Below are 13,256 nucleotides of genomic sequence, written 5' to 3'. Positions count from 1 at the left end.
GGTATGTGGGATCCTGGATGCATGTCAACTTCGAGGAAGGTTGTAGGGAAGGGGAGCCTGGGAGTCAGGGTGGAGCTGACCTCCTTCCCAAACCCCTGCAGAAGTTGTAGTTTCTTCTGGTGGCTTCTGATGTCCTTTAGCAGAGTTCACTCTGTCACTGTCAAGGTGACCCATTAGACTTTTTTCATATTAAGGCTTCAGTGCTGAAGAGGGAGGAGCCAAGACAGGGGTGGGGGAGGAGTCATCCGGCCTCTGTTGTCTTGCTTATACCAGCTCCCTGTCTTCAGCAAGAAGCAAAGCCACAGTGAGGCAAGACAGCGGGCTTCACAGCAACAGCACCCTTCTCTGAAGTTGGGGGACTGGGCAGGAAGGCTTGAGCATTTGGGGAAAATCTACAGGGCTTCCCCAGTGTGGGTAAGCCACCTGCATTTTCTCAAGGCTAGTGGCTCCCAATGGGGGGGAGGGGAGGGAGGGAGGGAGAGAGAGAGAGAGAGAGAGAGAGAGAGAGAGAGAGAGAGAGAGAGAGAGAGAGAGAGAGAGATCCAGGCCAATAAAAAACTTTCGAATCAATAAGGCAGACAGTGCCCAAAGTATGATACTCAAGATTGTCATTTGCTGTCTATATATACGCCTGTACACACATCTGCATGCACACAGAGGGCACTAGAGAAGGGTACGCTCTTTGACCTGATTTGCCCTAAACAGTGATGCAGTGTGGAAAGACCTGTATAAACCTTGGGCTTGATTTACACCCTCAGTGACCGCTCTTTATGGCCTCCATCACCACAAATCATGGCCAACCATAAACACTTCAAATAAGACCAAGTCCTTCCCAGGCCAGAAGATGGACCTGCCTCAGTTGCTCCCTGTGGGTCTTGTCTATGCAACTAGTCCCCTGGTGCCGGGCACTTGGATTCCGTCGCTATGGTGATGCGCTTGTGTGAGTGTGTATGCCCTGTGCTACTTCTGCCATCTGGCTTTCTTCCTCTTCCTCCTCCTCCTCTCTCTCCCTCTCTTTCTCCATCTCGGTCTTGGGTGCTGCCCAAGCTGACCTTAAATCTCAGTTGTCCCCTGTCCGTGATGGGATTATAGGTCTGGCTCCTGTTGTTATTCCTAAAATTGGTCTTGAAAATGAGATTTGTGGGGGCTGGAGAGATGACTCAGAGGTTAAAAGCACTGACTGCTCTTCCAGAGGTCCTGAGTTCAATTCCCAGCAACCATATGGTGGCTCATAACCATCTATAATGAGATCTGGTGCCCTCTTCTGGCCTGCAGGCATACATGCAGACAGAACACTGTATACATAATAAATAAATTTTAAAAAAAGAAAAAGAAAAAGAAGTTTGAAAACCAGGTGTTGTGGTCTTTAATCTCGGAGCTCAGGAGTCAGAGGCAGGCAGATCTCAGAGTGTGAGGCCAGCCTGGTCTACAGAGCAAGTTCCAGGGCAGCCAGGGCTACACAGAGAAACCCTGTCTTGAAAAACGAAAATAAACAAACAAATGCCAAAAATTTAAAACAAGAAAGAAAATGAGATTTGTAAGCGAATGTGTATTTTTTACACTTTGTATGTGTGCAAGAGCATATGTGAATGTGTATGCGGCATATGTATATGTTCATGTACACTCATGTATATGGAGGTGTGTGTGAGTGTGGTAGCCAGAGATCCACATCACATGTTCCTAGTTGTCTCCACCTTATTGTCTAAGACAGGTCTCATACTGAACCGGGAGCTCACCGATGGAGCTGGGCCAACAGGCCAACGAGCCCCACGGATCCTCCTCTCTCTCTCTCTCTTTCTCCCTAGTGGTGGAACTACAGCCCACAGCACCATGCCTGGCTTTGATGCCGGGTATCAAACTCAGGAATTCATGCTTTGATGGCAGGCATTTACCAACTGGACTGTGCCCACAGCTCTGCTATTTATACTTTCCTGTGTGTTGGATGAAGACACGCTTAATTTTTAAAAAAAATTTTTTTTTTTACCAAATTACCCTCTGAAATGATTAAATTTATCATCACCCTATGAGCATATAATATCAGGTCCCTTTTGACACACTTTCAGCAAAATTAAATGCACTCAGTGCCCCCTTTCTACCCTACCTGGGAAAGACAGAGACTGGCCTTGTGTTTCTGGACCTCTTGCATTTTTTTTCTAGTGAATTAATACACTTAGCTGTATTACTCTGCCTTAAAGGCCCTAAGCTACTGATTTTGACTCACTCCTTATATTGAGGGGATGGCGGCCCTTGGACTGTTAGATAGTTTACAAATACTTCTTAGCACCATCGTCTGTTAACTTTACAATCTGTTCCTAATGTGACGGTGCACATTTAAGTCAGCAAACCTGCCCCACTTGTCCTGAAGCCCTTCTGGATTTCTCATCAGCTTTAAAAGGCAGTGCCCTTTAGAGTAGGAAATTGAAAAAGAAAAGAAAGGAATGACCCACATTTTCAATGGACTTGGCTAATGGACTTGGCAGCTCTGCCGTTGCAATGTCAAGGGCAATAATTATGCTGAGTGCTTGGGACACGCGGGGATGCCTGTGGGACACAGCAGGCTATATCCGGCCAGCTGTTCATCCAGCCCAACCAAGTCCACTAGGCTTTGAAAGACCCGGTAGAGGTGAACTGGCTTGCGGTGGGAAGACAAAATGTTTGAGTTTAGAGAGTTAGGGATCTCCTTTAAAAAAAAAAATTCAGAATCTCTGTTTAGTGCAGTGAGGTATTTTTGTCACAACATCAAGCAAAAGGCCTTGGCTTCCACCTTAGAAGTGGCTGATGGGAGAGAGCAGAACCAGGTGGATGCAGAGAAGCCTAGTGCCCCCTGGGGGTCAAGATGAGCAATCCATCCTTTTCCAGCTTTGTGGAACCTTGCAGCTGCAACCAGACACTTGCTCTGCCTGTCCGTGTGGGGAGCACCAAGCAGGTCAGGGACTCCTTCCTCCGGCCCTTCGCTTCCCTTGCTCACAGGTCCTCATGCAACACATTCCCAGGGTTCTGCCTTTAGTTGGGGTCTGCCCTGCCACCCTGTGCCTTCCTAGGGTGACCAGGCTTGGCACACCTGACTTCCCATCTCTTCCTCTGGCAACTCACTTGGCCTCTAGCCTGTAGTCCCTTCTGGCTTCAACCCTATCTCCTGTCCCCCCTTCTCCCCCCCCCCCACTCTCACATGTTGACTCAGGACATCATTCTGTTTGAGTAGACTGTCCTTTTTCTCCCATGGCTTCATTCTCTACTATCCATTAAAGCACCGCCTAGGAAGGGTGGGGGGGGGGATGATCTCCAAGTGTCAGCCCTAGACAAAGAACTAAGGGCAACTGGAGAATGATGGAAGCAGGGGAAATGGCCTTTCCCCAGAAAAAAGCCCCTCATTGGTTACCCCCTTCCAATACCCAGTGGTCAGCCCAACTGAGATAATACACATACAGATAACATTATATGGACTGAGCAGGCTGTATTTATACATTTAGGAGTATGTGTGTGGTGTGTGTGTGTGTGTGTGTGTGTGTGTGTGTGTGTTTAACAACTGAAGAAAAAGAGACCATGAATTTTAGAGAGCATGGGAGGGTTGCCTGCAGGAAAGAAAGGGTATAAATAATATAATTTATGGTTTCAAATGCTTAAAAATGTATTTTTTTTTAAAAAAAAGAACTCACTACATAGCCAGGTATTCACAGATCTCTGGGGTGGGATAAGGCATCCTTCCCAAGTCCCTCCTGGTCCTCAGGCCTCATTTGTCAGTGGGAAAGGCAAGTGGTCAAGGGTGTTCTGAGTGATAGAGAAGAGCGATGATACAGATCTCTCTGCCCCGGGCCTGAGACCAGGCCACTGGCTCCACTAGAGAGCTTGACTGACAGCTAGCCTGGAGGCACCTCAGGGCCTTTATTAGCAGCAGGTAACCCTGACTCTCTCTGGAGTAGCTTATGATGGGGCATGACAGCCATTAAGCTGCCATCCTGTGTGGGTCTCTGGCTGGTTCTGGGAAGTGTGGCATTGGATGCTCCATTCTTAGCATCCTCAACATCCTACTTCTGAAGGTGATTCTGTGCTGTGGATTATGCTCAATGTTAATAAAAAGCTAATCGGTTGATAGTAGGGCAAAAAGAGATTGGGTGAGACAGCCTGACACAGAGAGAATGATGGGAGGAGGAGGAAGGGCAGAATCAGGAGAGATGAGAGAGATGCCAGACAGCCACTGAGCAAGCAGGATGTGTAAAAAATGAGGTAAGAAGCCATGAGTCATGTGACAAAGTATAGATAGAAATATGGGTTAAGTGTAAGAGTTAGCGAGTAACAAGCCTGAGCTATTGGCCAATCATTTACAATTAATATAAGCCTCTGTGCGTTTATTTGAGAGTGGCTGTGGGACAGGAAAACTTCCATCTACAATTCTGTATGCAGCTTAAATCCCAGTATGTGTCAAGGCCAACCCAGGATCCAGAGGAAGCCCCTGGCTGATCATGGTGCTGAGTCAGCCATCACAGTGGGACAAGCAGGCAGGTGATCTCATTTACAAAAGCAGGCTGGAATCCTCACTCTCTCAAACTACACTGACCTGTGCCACCACTGCTTCCTGCCACTTCAATTTAAACCTGACGTCTGCAAGAGGAAGCCATGCCTATTTTGTCTGGATGGCTTCTACTCTGCCAGGAAATGTCAAAATACTAGTTTTGGGGGCCACGGGTTGTATGTATTTTAGTGTAAGAAACTCTTAGCCATGTATCTTGGACATACATGATTCATTTCTAATCCTATCCATGGGTTCTGAAGGCATCCTGATGGGGTCCCTGGCCCTCCCAGGGTCCCCCAGGAGTTTGTGCCAATCATAAGGCAGAGCCTCTGACCCCTCCCAGCAGAAGCTGTCTGCTGGCTTCATCCCTCACTTCCCCCAAAACAATCAAAGAAGCCAAATGCTCATCTGCCAGGGTGGGAAGAAGGATTGTACTTGGCAGGCTACAGGATGATGGAAGACACAGATTGTAGTCACAGCTCCCTTCTCTCTCTCTCTCTCTCTCTCTCTCTCTCTCTCTCTCTCTCTCTCTTGAGAGTTGCTGCTATTTGCTCATGCTAGTCTTTAGGGAGTGAGAGCCATGCAGCACAGGGGTTCCCCAGGCCTACACAGCAAGTCCCCTGAGCAGACAGACTATCAGTGGCCCATCCCCATTGGGTGTCTTCCATCACCAAGCCATGACCAAAACCACTGAGGTGCACCCCAAGGAACTGTCTCCCCCCTCTGCTGACCTTTCGCCCAGAAGCCATATCATCTGTGGACCTCTCCTTTGGGTCCCTCCCTTCCTCTGGTCCCAGTGAAGGGAACTCTGAAGTGTGCTAATAGGGCTGTCTTGAAGGTGGATGACAGGCCCAGCAAGGCCTGGGCCTGCCCCATCCAGACAATAGCAAATGTTGGCAGAGAGGGCCAGGGGCAGGAACCAGCCAGGCAAAGACACAGAACTGGCAGGCAGGCAAGAGAGGTGAGCAAGGAGCAGGCAAGGTCACCTCTGTTAGCACTGTCACTTTCCATGATTCCAGAGACCCCTGGTAAGCCACAGTCCGAAAATTTTAAATGGAGATTTCCAGAAATGTGTGATTCACAAGTTTATGAAGTTTAGAATAACTTTTATTATGGTCCATTGCTATAATTATTTTATTAAGACTTATTTATTATGTATACGGTGTTCTGCCTGTATGTCTTCCTGCAGGCCAGAAGAGGGCACCAGATCTTAGTACCGATGGTTGTGAGCCACCATGTGGTTGCTGGGAATTGAACTCAGGACCTCTGGAAAAGCAGCCAGTGCTCTTAACCTCTGAGCCATCTCTCCAGCCTGCTATAATTATTTTATTTTGTTATTACTTGGTGTGAATCTCTTCCTGGTCCTAATTAAGTTAATATTTGTTGTGTATACATAGGAGAAAAAAACATGATAAATTTAAAGTTGTTTCTGTTCTGTAGTCCCTGATGTGAGTCTTGGATGATACCCTCCAGGGCTGAGAGCATGTTCACCTACCCCAGGCTCATATATACGTGACAGGTGCCTGCATGGAACTCTACCACTGTATACAATAGGCAGAGGACAACTATTGAGTTCATTTTGTGTCGGCCAGCTACTTCTGAGCATGGGGCCAGTGTAGACTCTATTGGAGAAGGCTGATGTTCCTGTTGCCAGCGGTCCTAATGGCAGATAGTTTCTTGGTTAGGGGTGGTAGCTCATGTCCACTTCTCCATCTCAGTGCTGATACCCCATCTGGCTCGAACCTGTGCAGGTCTCGTGCAGGCTGCCAGAGTCTCTGTGAGTTCATCTATGTGTCAGCTCTGTTGTGTCTGGAAGACACTGCTTCCTTGGAGTCTTCTATCACCCACCACTGGCTCCTACAATCTTTCCATCTCCTCTTCTGCATAGATGCCCGGAGGGGAGGGGTTGGATGAAGAAATCCCATTTAGGACTGGGTTCTACCAAGTCTCTCGTTCTCTGTACATGGTCTCTATGTTAACTCTCATATACCTCAAGAAGAAGCTTCTCTGATATGGGTTGAGCAAGACACCGATCCATGGGTATAGCAATATGTCGTTAGGAGTCATTTTATTGCTATGTCCCTTTAGCAGAATAACACTGGGTTTTCTGCCCATGACCAATCTAGTCTCAGGTTCTTGGCCACCTTGGCAGTGTTAGGTATGGGCTCCATCTCATGGAGTGGGCCTCAAGTTCAATTTTTTAAAAAAAGTGGTTGGTTACTCCCATAACATTTGTACCACCACTGCACCAATATATCCTGCAGGCAGGTCATTATTGTTGCTGGGTGATACTGATGATTAACTTTCTCCTCCACTAGCATGAAGAGTACCTTCCAGTACCACGAACACTAGTCAGTAGGGGTGAAGCTTCTAGTTCTGCTTGACTTCTCCATGTTTGGTGACGTAAGTATTGTCTTCAGCAATTAGGGCCTTCCCATCAGGGTGTTGAGAGCGACCAATAGACTTGGCAGTAGTCTGTGATGTTTCAAGGTGTGTGGGAGGTGGGTGGGCCTTGGGACCCTTTGGGTCAATGACTCATCAAGATGCAACCCATTCCTGGCACTGGAGGTTTTACTTGGTGGGATAAGATGTCTTATTGGGGCATCGCCTCTCCTATTATGTGTGATTTCATTTAGATCCTGGTCTATGTACATATTTTAGGAAGCGTTTGCAGTAGCATGTTTCCGTGTGATTTTTTAAGTCGCCTTTCGTGTTAGTTTTCCTTCCCCACAGTCCTCCCTTTCCCCTTCTCTCCCATCTCCCTCTCTATTTAATCCCTCTTTTCTATTTTCCCCTTTCTCTCTCCAGAGCACTATATCCTATTTCCTCTTCCTTGGGAGATCCTCTCCTCCCCACCCGTCCCTTACTGAGAATGTAACTTCTGTGGTTATTTGGATTGTAGCACACACATTGAAAGCTTAAAGGCTAATGTCTATATATAAGAGAAAACATATAATATTTATCTTTTGTGATCTGGGTTACCTCACTCAGGATGATTTTTTTCCTAGATCCACCCATTTATCAACAATTTTTATAATTTCATTTTTTAACAGATGGATAATATTCCATTGTGTAAATGTACCACATTTTCATTAGCATTTATCAGATGATGAACATGTAGGCTGTTTCCAATATCTGGCTATTATGAATAGAGCAGCAATGAACATGGATGAGCAAGTGTTTCTGTAGTAGGATGTAGAGTCCTTTGGGTACATGCTCAAGAGTGATACAGCTGGATTTTGAGGTAGATCGATTTCCGGCTTCCTGAGGAACTGCCACACTGATTTCCATAGTGGCTGTACAAGTTTTCACTCCCACCAGCAATGAATAAATGTTTCCTTAACTCCACATCCTTGCCAGCATGAGCTGTCATTTGCTTTATTCATCTTGGCCATTCTGACTGGGGTAAGAAATTCTCCAAGTAGTTTTAATTTTTCATTTCCACGATGACTAAGGATGTTGAACATTTCTTCAAGTGTTTCTCAGCCATTTGGGTTTCATCCTTTGAGAACTCTCTGTTTAGTTCTGTACCCATTTTTTAATTAGATTATTTGTTTTCTCGATGTCTAGTTTTGTAAAGTTCTTTATATATTATAGATACCAACCCTCTATCAGATGTATAATTGGAAAACGTCTTAGGGCCAGCAGACTTAGGAACAGGTTGGGGCAGGATCTGAATCCAGTGCTCACCTGCTGAGTGGCATTGAATAAATAGCTCCACAACCCTGAGCCTCAGTATTCTTGTCTGTACAGTGGGACCACAGTCTCTGAAGGACTTGAAAGGTTCACGAAGGCTGTCACACAGTGATGGGTCCATGCGGGCCCTTCCCTTCCTGCCCCGTGCAGTCCTGGGATACTGTTTCCCTACAAAAGCACTCAGTCACTGTTGCCATGGTGTGTGCAGTTTCCCCTCGGAGCACAGGTTTAAAGATTGCTGAAGAACCTCCTTTAGAGCAAGTGAATGACAAGAAAACTGCTCCTGGAGATCTCAGCTGCTCTCCTGCCTCAGAGGCTTCCACATCCTGCGGGGACACAGGATGATCTTTACTGAGTGTCTCCAGGGGCATGGGGTACCTCCTCAACCAAATCTGCTGCCAACTAGCCAGGGAGCAGGCTGATGACCGGCAGCCAGTGAAGGCTGGGAAGCCATGTGTAAAACAGCCATCTTCCCAAGGCTGTCTCCCTGGAGACCCGTGATATTTGTACAGGAGTTGCTCTGGGAAGCTCAGCGAGGTGTAGGCCCTACTGTCCCTGAAATAGAGATCACCTGTCCTCCTCAAAACCCATGGCAGGAGGGACTGTACTGGCCAGCGGGTAACCATTTAAAGGGCCATCTGAGGGTCCATCGTTCTTCAGCCATGCGCAGAACAAGGACAAAGACCTAGCATGTTCAGCTGCTGCTTGCAGGGAAGATTGGTGCTTTGAAAGAAAATAGGTTGGAACCACTCCTCTGGAAGGTTCCTGGGCGTACTTCAACTGATTCGATGGTATGCTTATGTGGTCCCCAAATTTCTTTCTTAAATCAGAGGACCAGCTGAACTCTGCTTCATCTGTGGTGTAGGTGAATGCCATCACCAGCAGCCAACACCCCAACTTTATAAATACGTGCACAGTACAAAAAGCCGCCTTGCTTTTAAAAAGGCCAAAGGTGAACCGGCTCTAGATGCAGTAGGACCCAAGGGCATACTGTGTCTGTCTGTATGTCTGTACCTTCCTTTCCAGCCTCTGGGTTTTCCCATGTGGCCAGCATTACAGTCCACTGGCTGACTGTCCTGCCTCACATCTGGTCAGTTGGGTCACGCAACAGAGAGGAACTTTCTGAAAAATCTATGAGAAATGTCCTGGGGGAGTGACTGGGTACAGTGGGCCACATTTTAATGTCATAACCATGAGTCACAGGTTGCTTTGTTAATTATATTTTTAAATAGAATTTTTATGCTGGAACTATTTTAGACTTATAGAAAAATGGCTAAGCTAGAACACACAGTTCCCAGATGTCCCAGAGCGATTATCTTGACTGCTAACATCTTAGAATAGCAGGGTACATTTGTTAAATTAATGAGCCAACATCGATACATTAGCACTAACGAGAGCCCATGTTTTATTCAGGCTCCTTGCGTTTGCCTTGTCCATGTTGTGCCCCTCGATCCAGGGTGGCACTTCTCATGTCTCCTCTCAGCTGTGGCAGCTTCTCAGCCTCTCCCTGTGTGTGATGACCTTGACATCTCTAAGGAGGCCCAGGCAGCCCTTTTGTAGACTGTCTCTTAATTGGGTTCTGTCTGGTGCCTTTGCTCCTGAGCAGCCTGGGGTTACAAGGCTAGGGATGAGATAACGCACAGGTCCCTCATGCTGTACCAAAGGCGAGGCTGAGCATAGGGATCTTGGCCCTGACCTTGATCAGCTGGCTGGGGAAATGTTTGTCAAGTTTCTCCCTGCAGACTTCCTCCTCCTCCTCCCTTCTCCCTCCTCCCTCCTCCTCCTCCTTATCTTCTTTTTCTTCTTCTTCTTTTAGTCCTTCCTGGAAAGAAACAACTATGTGCAGATCATGCCCCACTCCTGAGCACAGTGTGCTGGCATAAATCTGACTTTTCTGCATGGGAACTGGCGTCTCTCCTTCTGTGTGTCTCTTCAGCCTCTGATTATATCATCATGGCTTTGTGGGAACTTATCTTATACTTTGAGCTTAAAATCTGATTCTACCTCTTTTACTTTGTTGCTGTTTGTTTCACTCTTTACTGTTGGGTGGCTCTTCAGTTGGCTCCAAGCCTCTTTGATGAGTCTACAACAATGCACTTCACTTTTCTTTTCCTTTCTGTGAACAAACATCTCCTCATCCCAGACAGGAAACTGATGATGAACCAAAGTAAGGATACAACCAAAGTCCAACTTAGTGAATCAGTAAGTGTTTGGGAGTGACTTACAGGAGCATAGGTAACTCAAATGCAGTTCCATCACCAAAGTCCATTCAATCATAGGTGATGACTCCATGCACCCCTAGAGTTTCCTGAACAACTTGCAGGCAGCTTTATGCTCAGAGAGTTTCCTCCCCTCAGTAGTTCTTACTGCTTAGATAAGTTAGGGGAAGGAGGGACCTTATGAATCTGGTGAGTTTTGGGGACTTCCTGATACTTGTGAGTTGTCTACTTTCTGAATTTTAACAAGCTTCTCCCAGGGATGGAATATTTCAAATCAGAGGAAATTGCCACATGGCAGGTGTGTGTGTGTGTGTGTGTGTGTGTGTGTGTGTGTGTGTGTGTGTGTGTGTGGTGTGTGAGTGTGTGTTTGTGCATGCATGTAGAATTCGGAGGTCAGTGTAAGGTGGTGTTCCTTCCTTCATGTCTATCCACAGATCTAGCCTAGTGCCTCTAGCCTAGAGATAGCGTTGGTGATCATCAAGGATTTATTAGGTCTGTGTCACCTGCCTCAGAGTGCCAGGCCTCTGGTTACACAATCCATTTGGTGGAGGGGGTGGGGAGAGAAGGAATAGGTCCATCCTTTGTGGTCGGGTGCACCTCTGTATGAGACAGGAACACTGCACCTACCGTGTGATGGTTTTACGCTCCTTCCCTATTTGAGAAATGTCATTTCTCATCAGAAATCTCTCTCAGGGAAAGCAGAGTTCAGAGATGTTCTGGGGAGGGGGCAATGCACCGGAGGCAGTACAATGAGCCTGCCCGGCACTGGTGAGAACTGGGCAGGACATCTTTTGGTGAAGGCTGATTGGTAGACTACCACTGTATTCGTTTTTTTCCTCATTGCCTTGACAGAATACCAGCTCTGAAGCAACTTAGGTGAGAAAGGGTGTAGCAGGAATCTTAAAAGTTCTTATTGATAAAATCAAACCCGAGGCCAGTTATTGGGGTGAATACTGGAAGGTCAGAGAGACAGAACAAGCCACAGCTATCTTACCTCGCTGGATCCTCAGCTGGTCTTGTCTCCTCAGACTGGAGGCTTCTGAGTCCTCATCCCAATGGCTCTCAGCTGAATTGCTGCTCAAAAGCCTGAATGCTTAACTAGCCAAATGCTTAACCAGCCAAATACCTCTAGTTTCTGGTCCTCACGCCTTATATATCTTTCTGCTTTCTACCACCACTCCCTGGGATTAAAGTCTGGTTTTCTGGGATTAAAGGTGTGTGTCACCATGCTTGGCTATTTCCAATGTGGCCTTGAACTCACAGAGATCCAGAGGGATTTCTATCTCTGGAATGCTAGGATTAAAGGTGTGAGTGCCACCATTTTCTAGCCTTTGTATTTAGTGGCTGTCTGTTCTCTGACCCCAGATAAATTTATTAGAGTACACAATATTTTGGGGAACACAATACCACCACAAAAGGGTTTACGTTGGTTTGTGACTCAGGGAGACAGTCTGTCCCGCCTGTGCTGGGGGGAAGCCGCTTGCTCTGGGTGCATCTGGAAGCAGAGAGAGACGAGTCCTGGGGCTCAGTTGGCTGTCTGTATTTCCCCTTTTTATTTAGTCATGGGACCACGCTGCTCACATGCTGGTGGGTCTTAAATACTTATTCAGCTAATCCTCTCTGAACATGCCCTGAAGTATGGCTCACTAGCACCCTTGGCATTCCTTAATCCAATCAAGTTAACAATCAAAATTAACCACCACAGCCACCTAAAAACACACACACTGGGCGGCATGTTATGTGCCTTTAATCCCAACACTCGGGAGGCAGAGGTATGTGGATCTCTGAGTTTGGAGCCAACCTGGTCTGCAGAGCAAGTTCCAGGACAGCCAGGGCTACACAGAGAAACTCTATCTTGAAAACAAAAACAAAAACAAAACCCACCAACAAAAACCAAACTCACAACAGGGCAGTTGTGCATGTGAACCCACAGTGATTGTGACAGTATGCACAAGGCCTGTGCAAGCTCAAACCAGACAAAATCCCATCATGAAGAGAGGAGGTGGGCACAAAGAGAAGACCCATCCCTAGCTGAGGAGCTTTCTAGCTGCTAGGAAAGTCAGTTTTTTTTAAAAGGTGTGACCCCTGGCAGGCTGACCCACTCCAGGGCAGGCTCCACACTGTTGTGGATATCGTTCTATATAAATAAAACACTGATGGCCAGTGACCAGGCAGGAAGTATGTGGGACAAGGAGAGAGGAGAATTCTGGGAAGCAGAAGGCTGAGGCAGAGAGACACTGCAGCCACTGCCATGACCAGCAGCATGTGAAGATGCCAGTAAGCCACCAGCCATGTGGCAAGGTATAGATTTATAGAAATGGATTAATTTAAGCTATAAGAACAGTTAGCAAGAAGCCTGCCACGGCCATACAGTTTGTAAGCAATATAAGTCTCTGTGTTTACTTGGTTGGGTCTGAGCAGCTATGGGACTGGTGGGTGACAGAGATTTGTCCTGACTGTGGGCAAGGCAGGAAAACTCTAGCTACACCACACCCAAGAGTATTTGGGCTGCACAAATTGGACTCAATGGGGTAAAGAAAAAAAAAAAAAAAGAACATGAAGTTTGGTGAGTAAAGAGGTTGGAGTGGAATTGGGAGGAGGCAGGGGACTGAATACGATCAAAATGCATTATATGAAATTCTCAAAGAATTAATGAAAATATTTAAAACTTGCTGTGGGTTTTCTTTCTGTATGCTGTGAATATGTGTGGTTCCCATTGGATAATAAATAAAGCTGTTTTGGTCTATGGCAAGAAAGTTTACAGCTAGGTGGTAAATCCAAGCAGAGATACAGAGAGAAGAAGGGCAGAGCCAGGGGGGAGGAGGAGATGC

This window comes from Peromyscus leucopus, chromosome 16_21 (genome assembly GCF_004664715.2).
Source record: "Peromyscus leucopus breed LL Stock chromosome 16_21, UCI_PerLeu_2.1, whole genome shotgun sequence".
Lineage (NCBI taxonomy): Eukaryota > Metazoa > Chordata > Mammalia > Rodentia > Cricetidae > Peromyscus > Peromyscus leucopus.
This window is presented reverse-complemented; position numbering follows the sequence as displayed.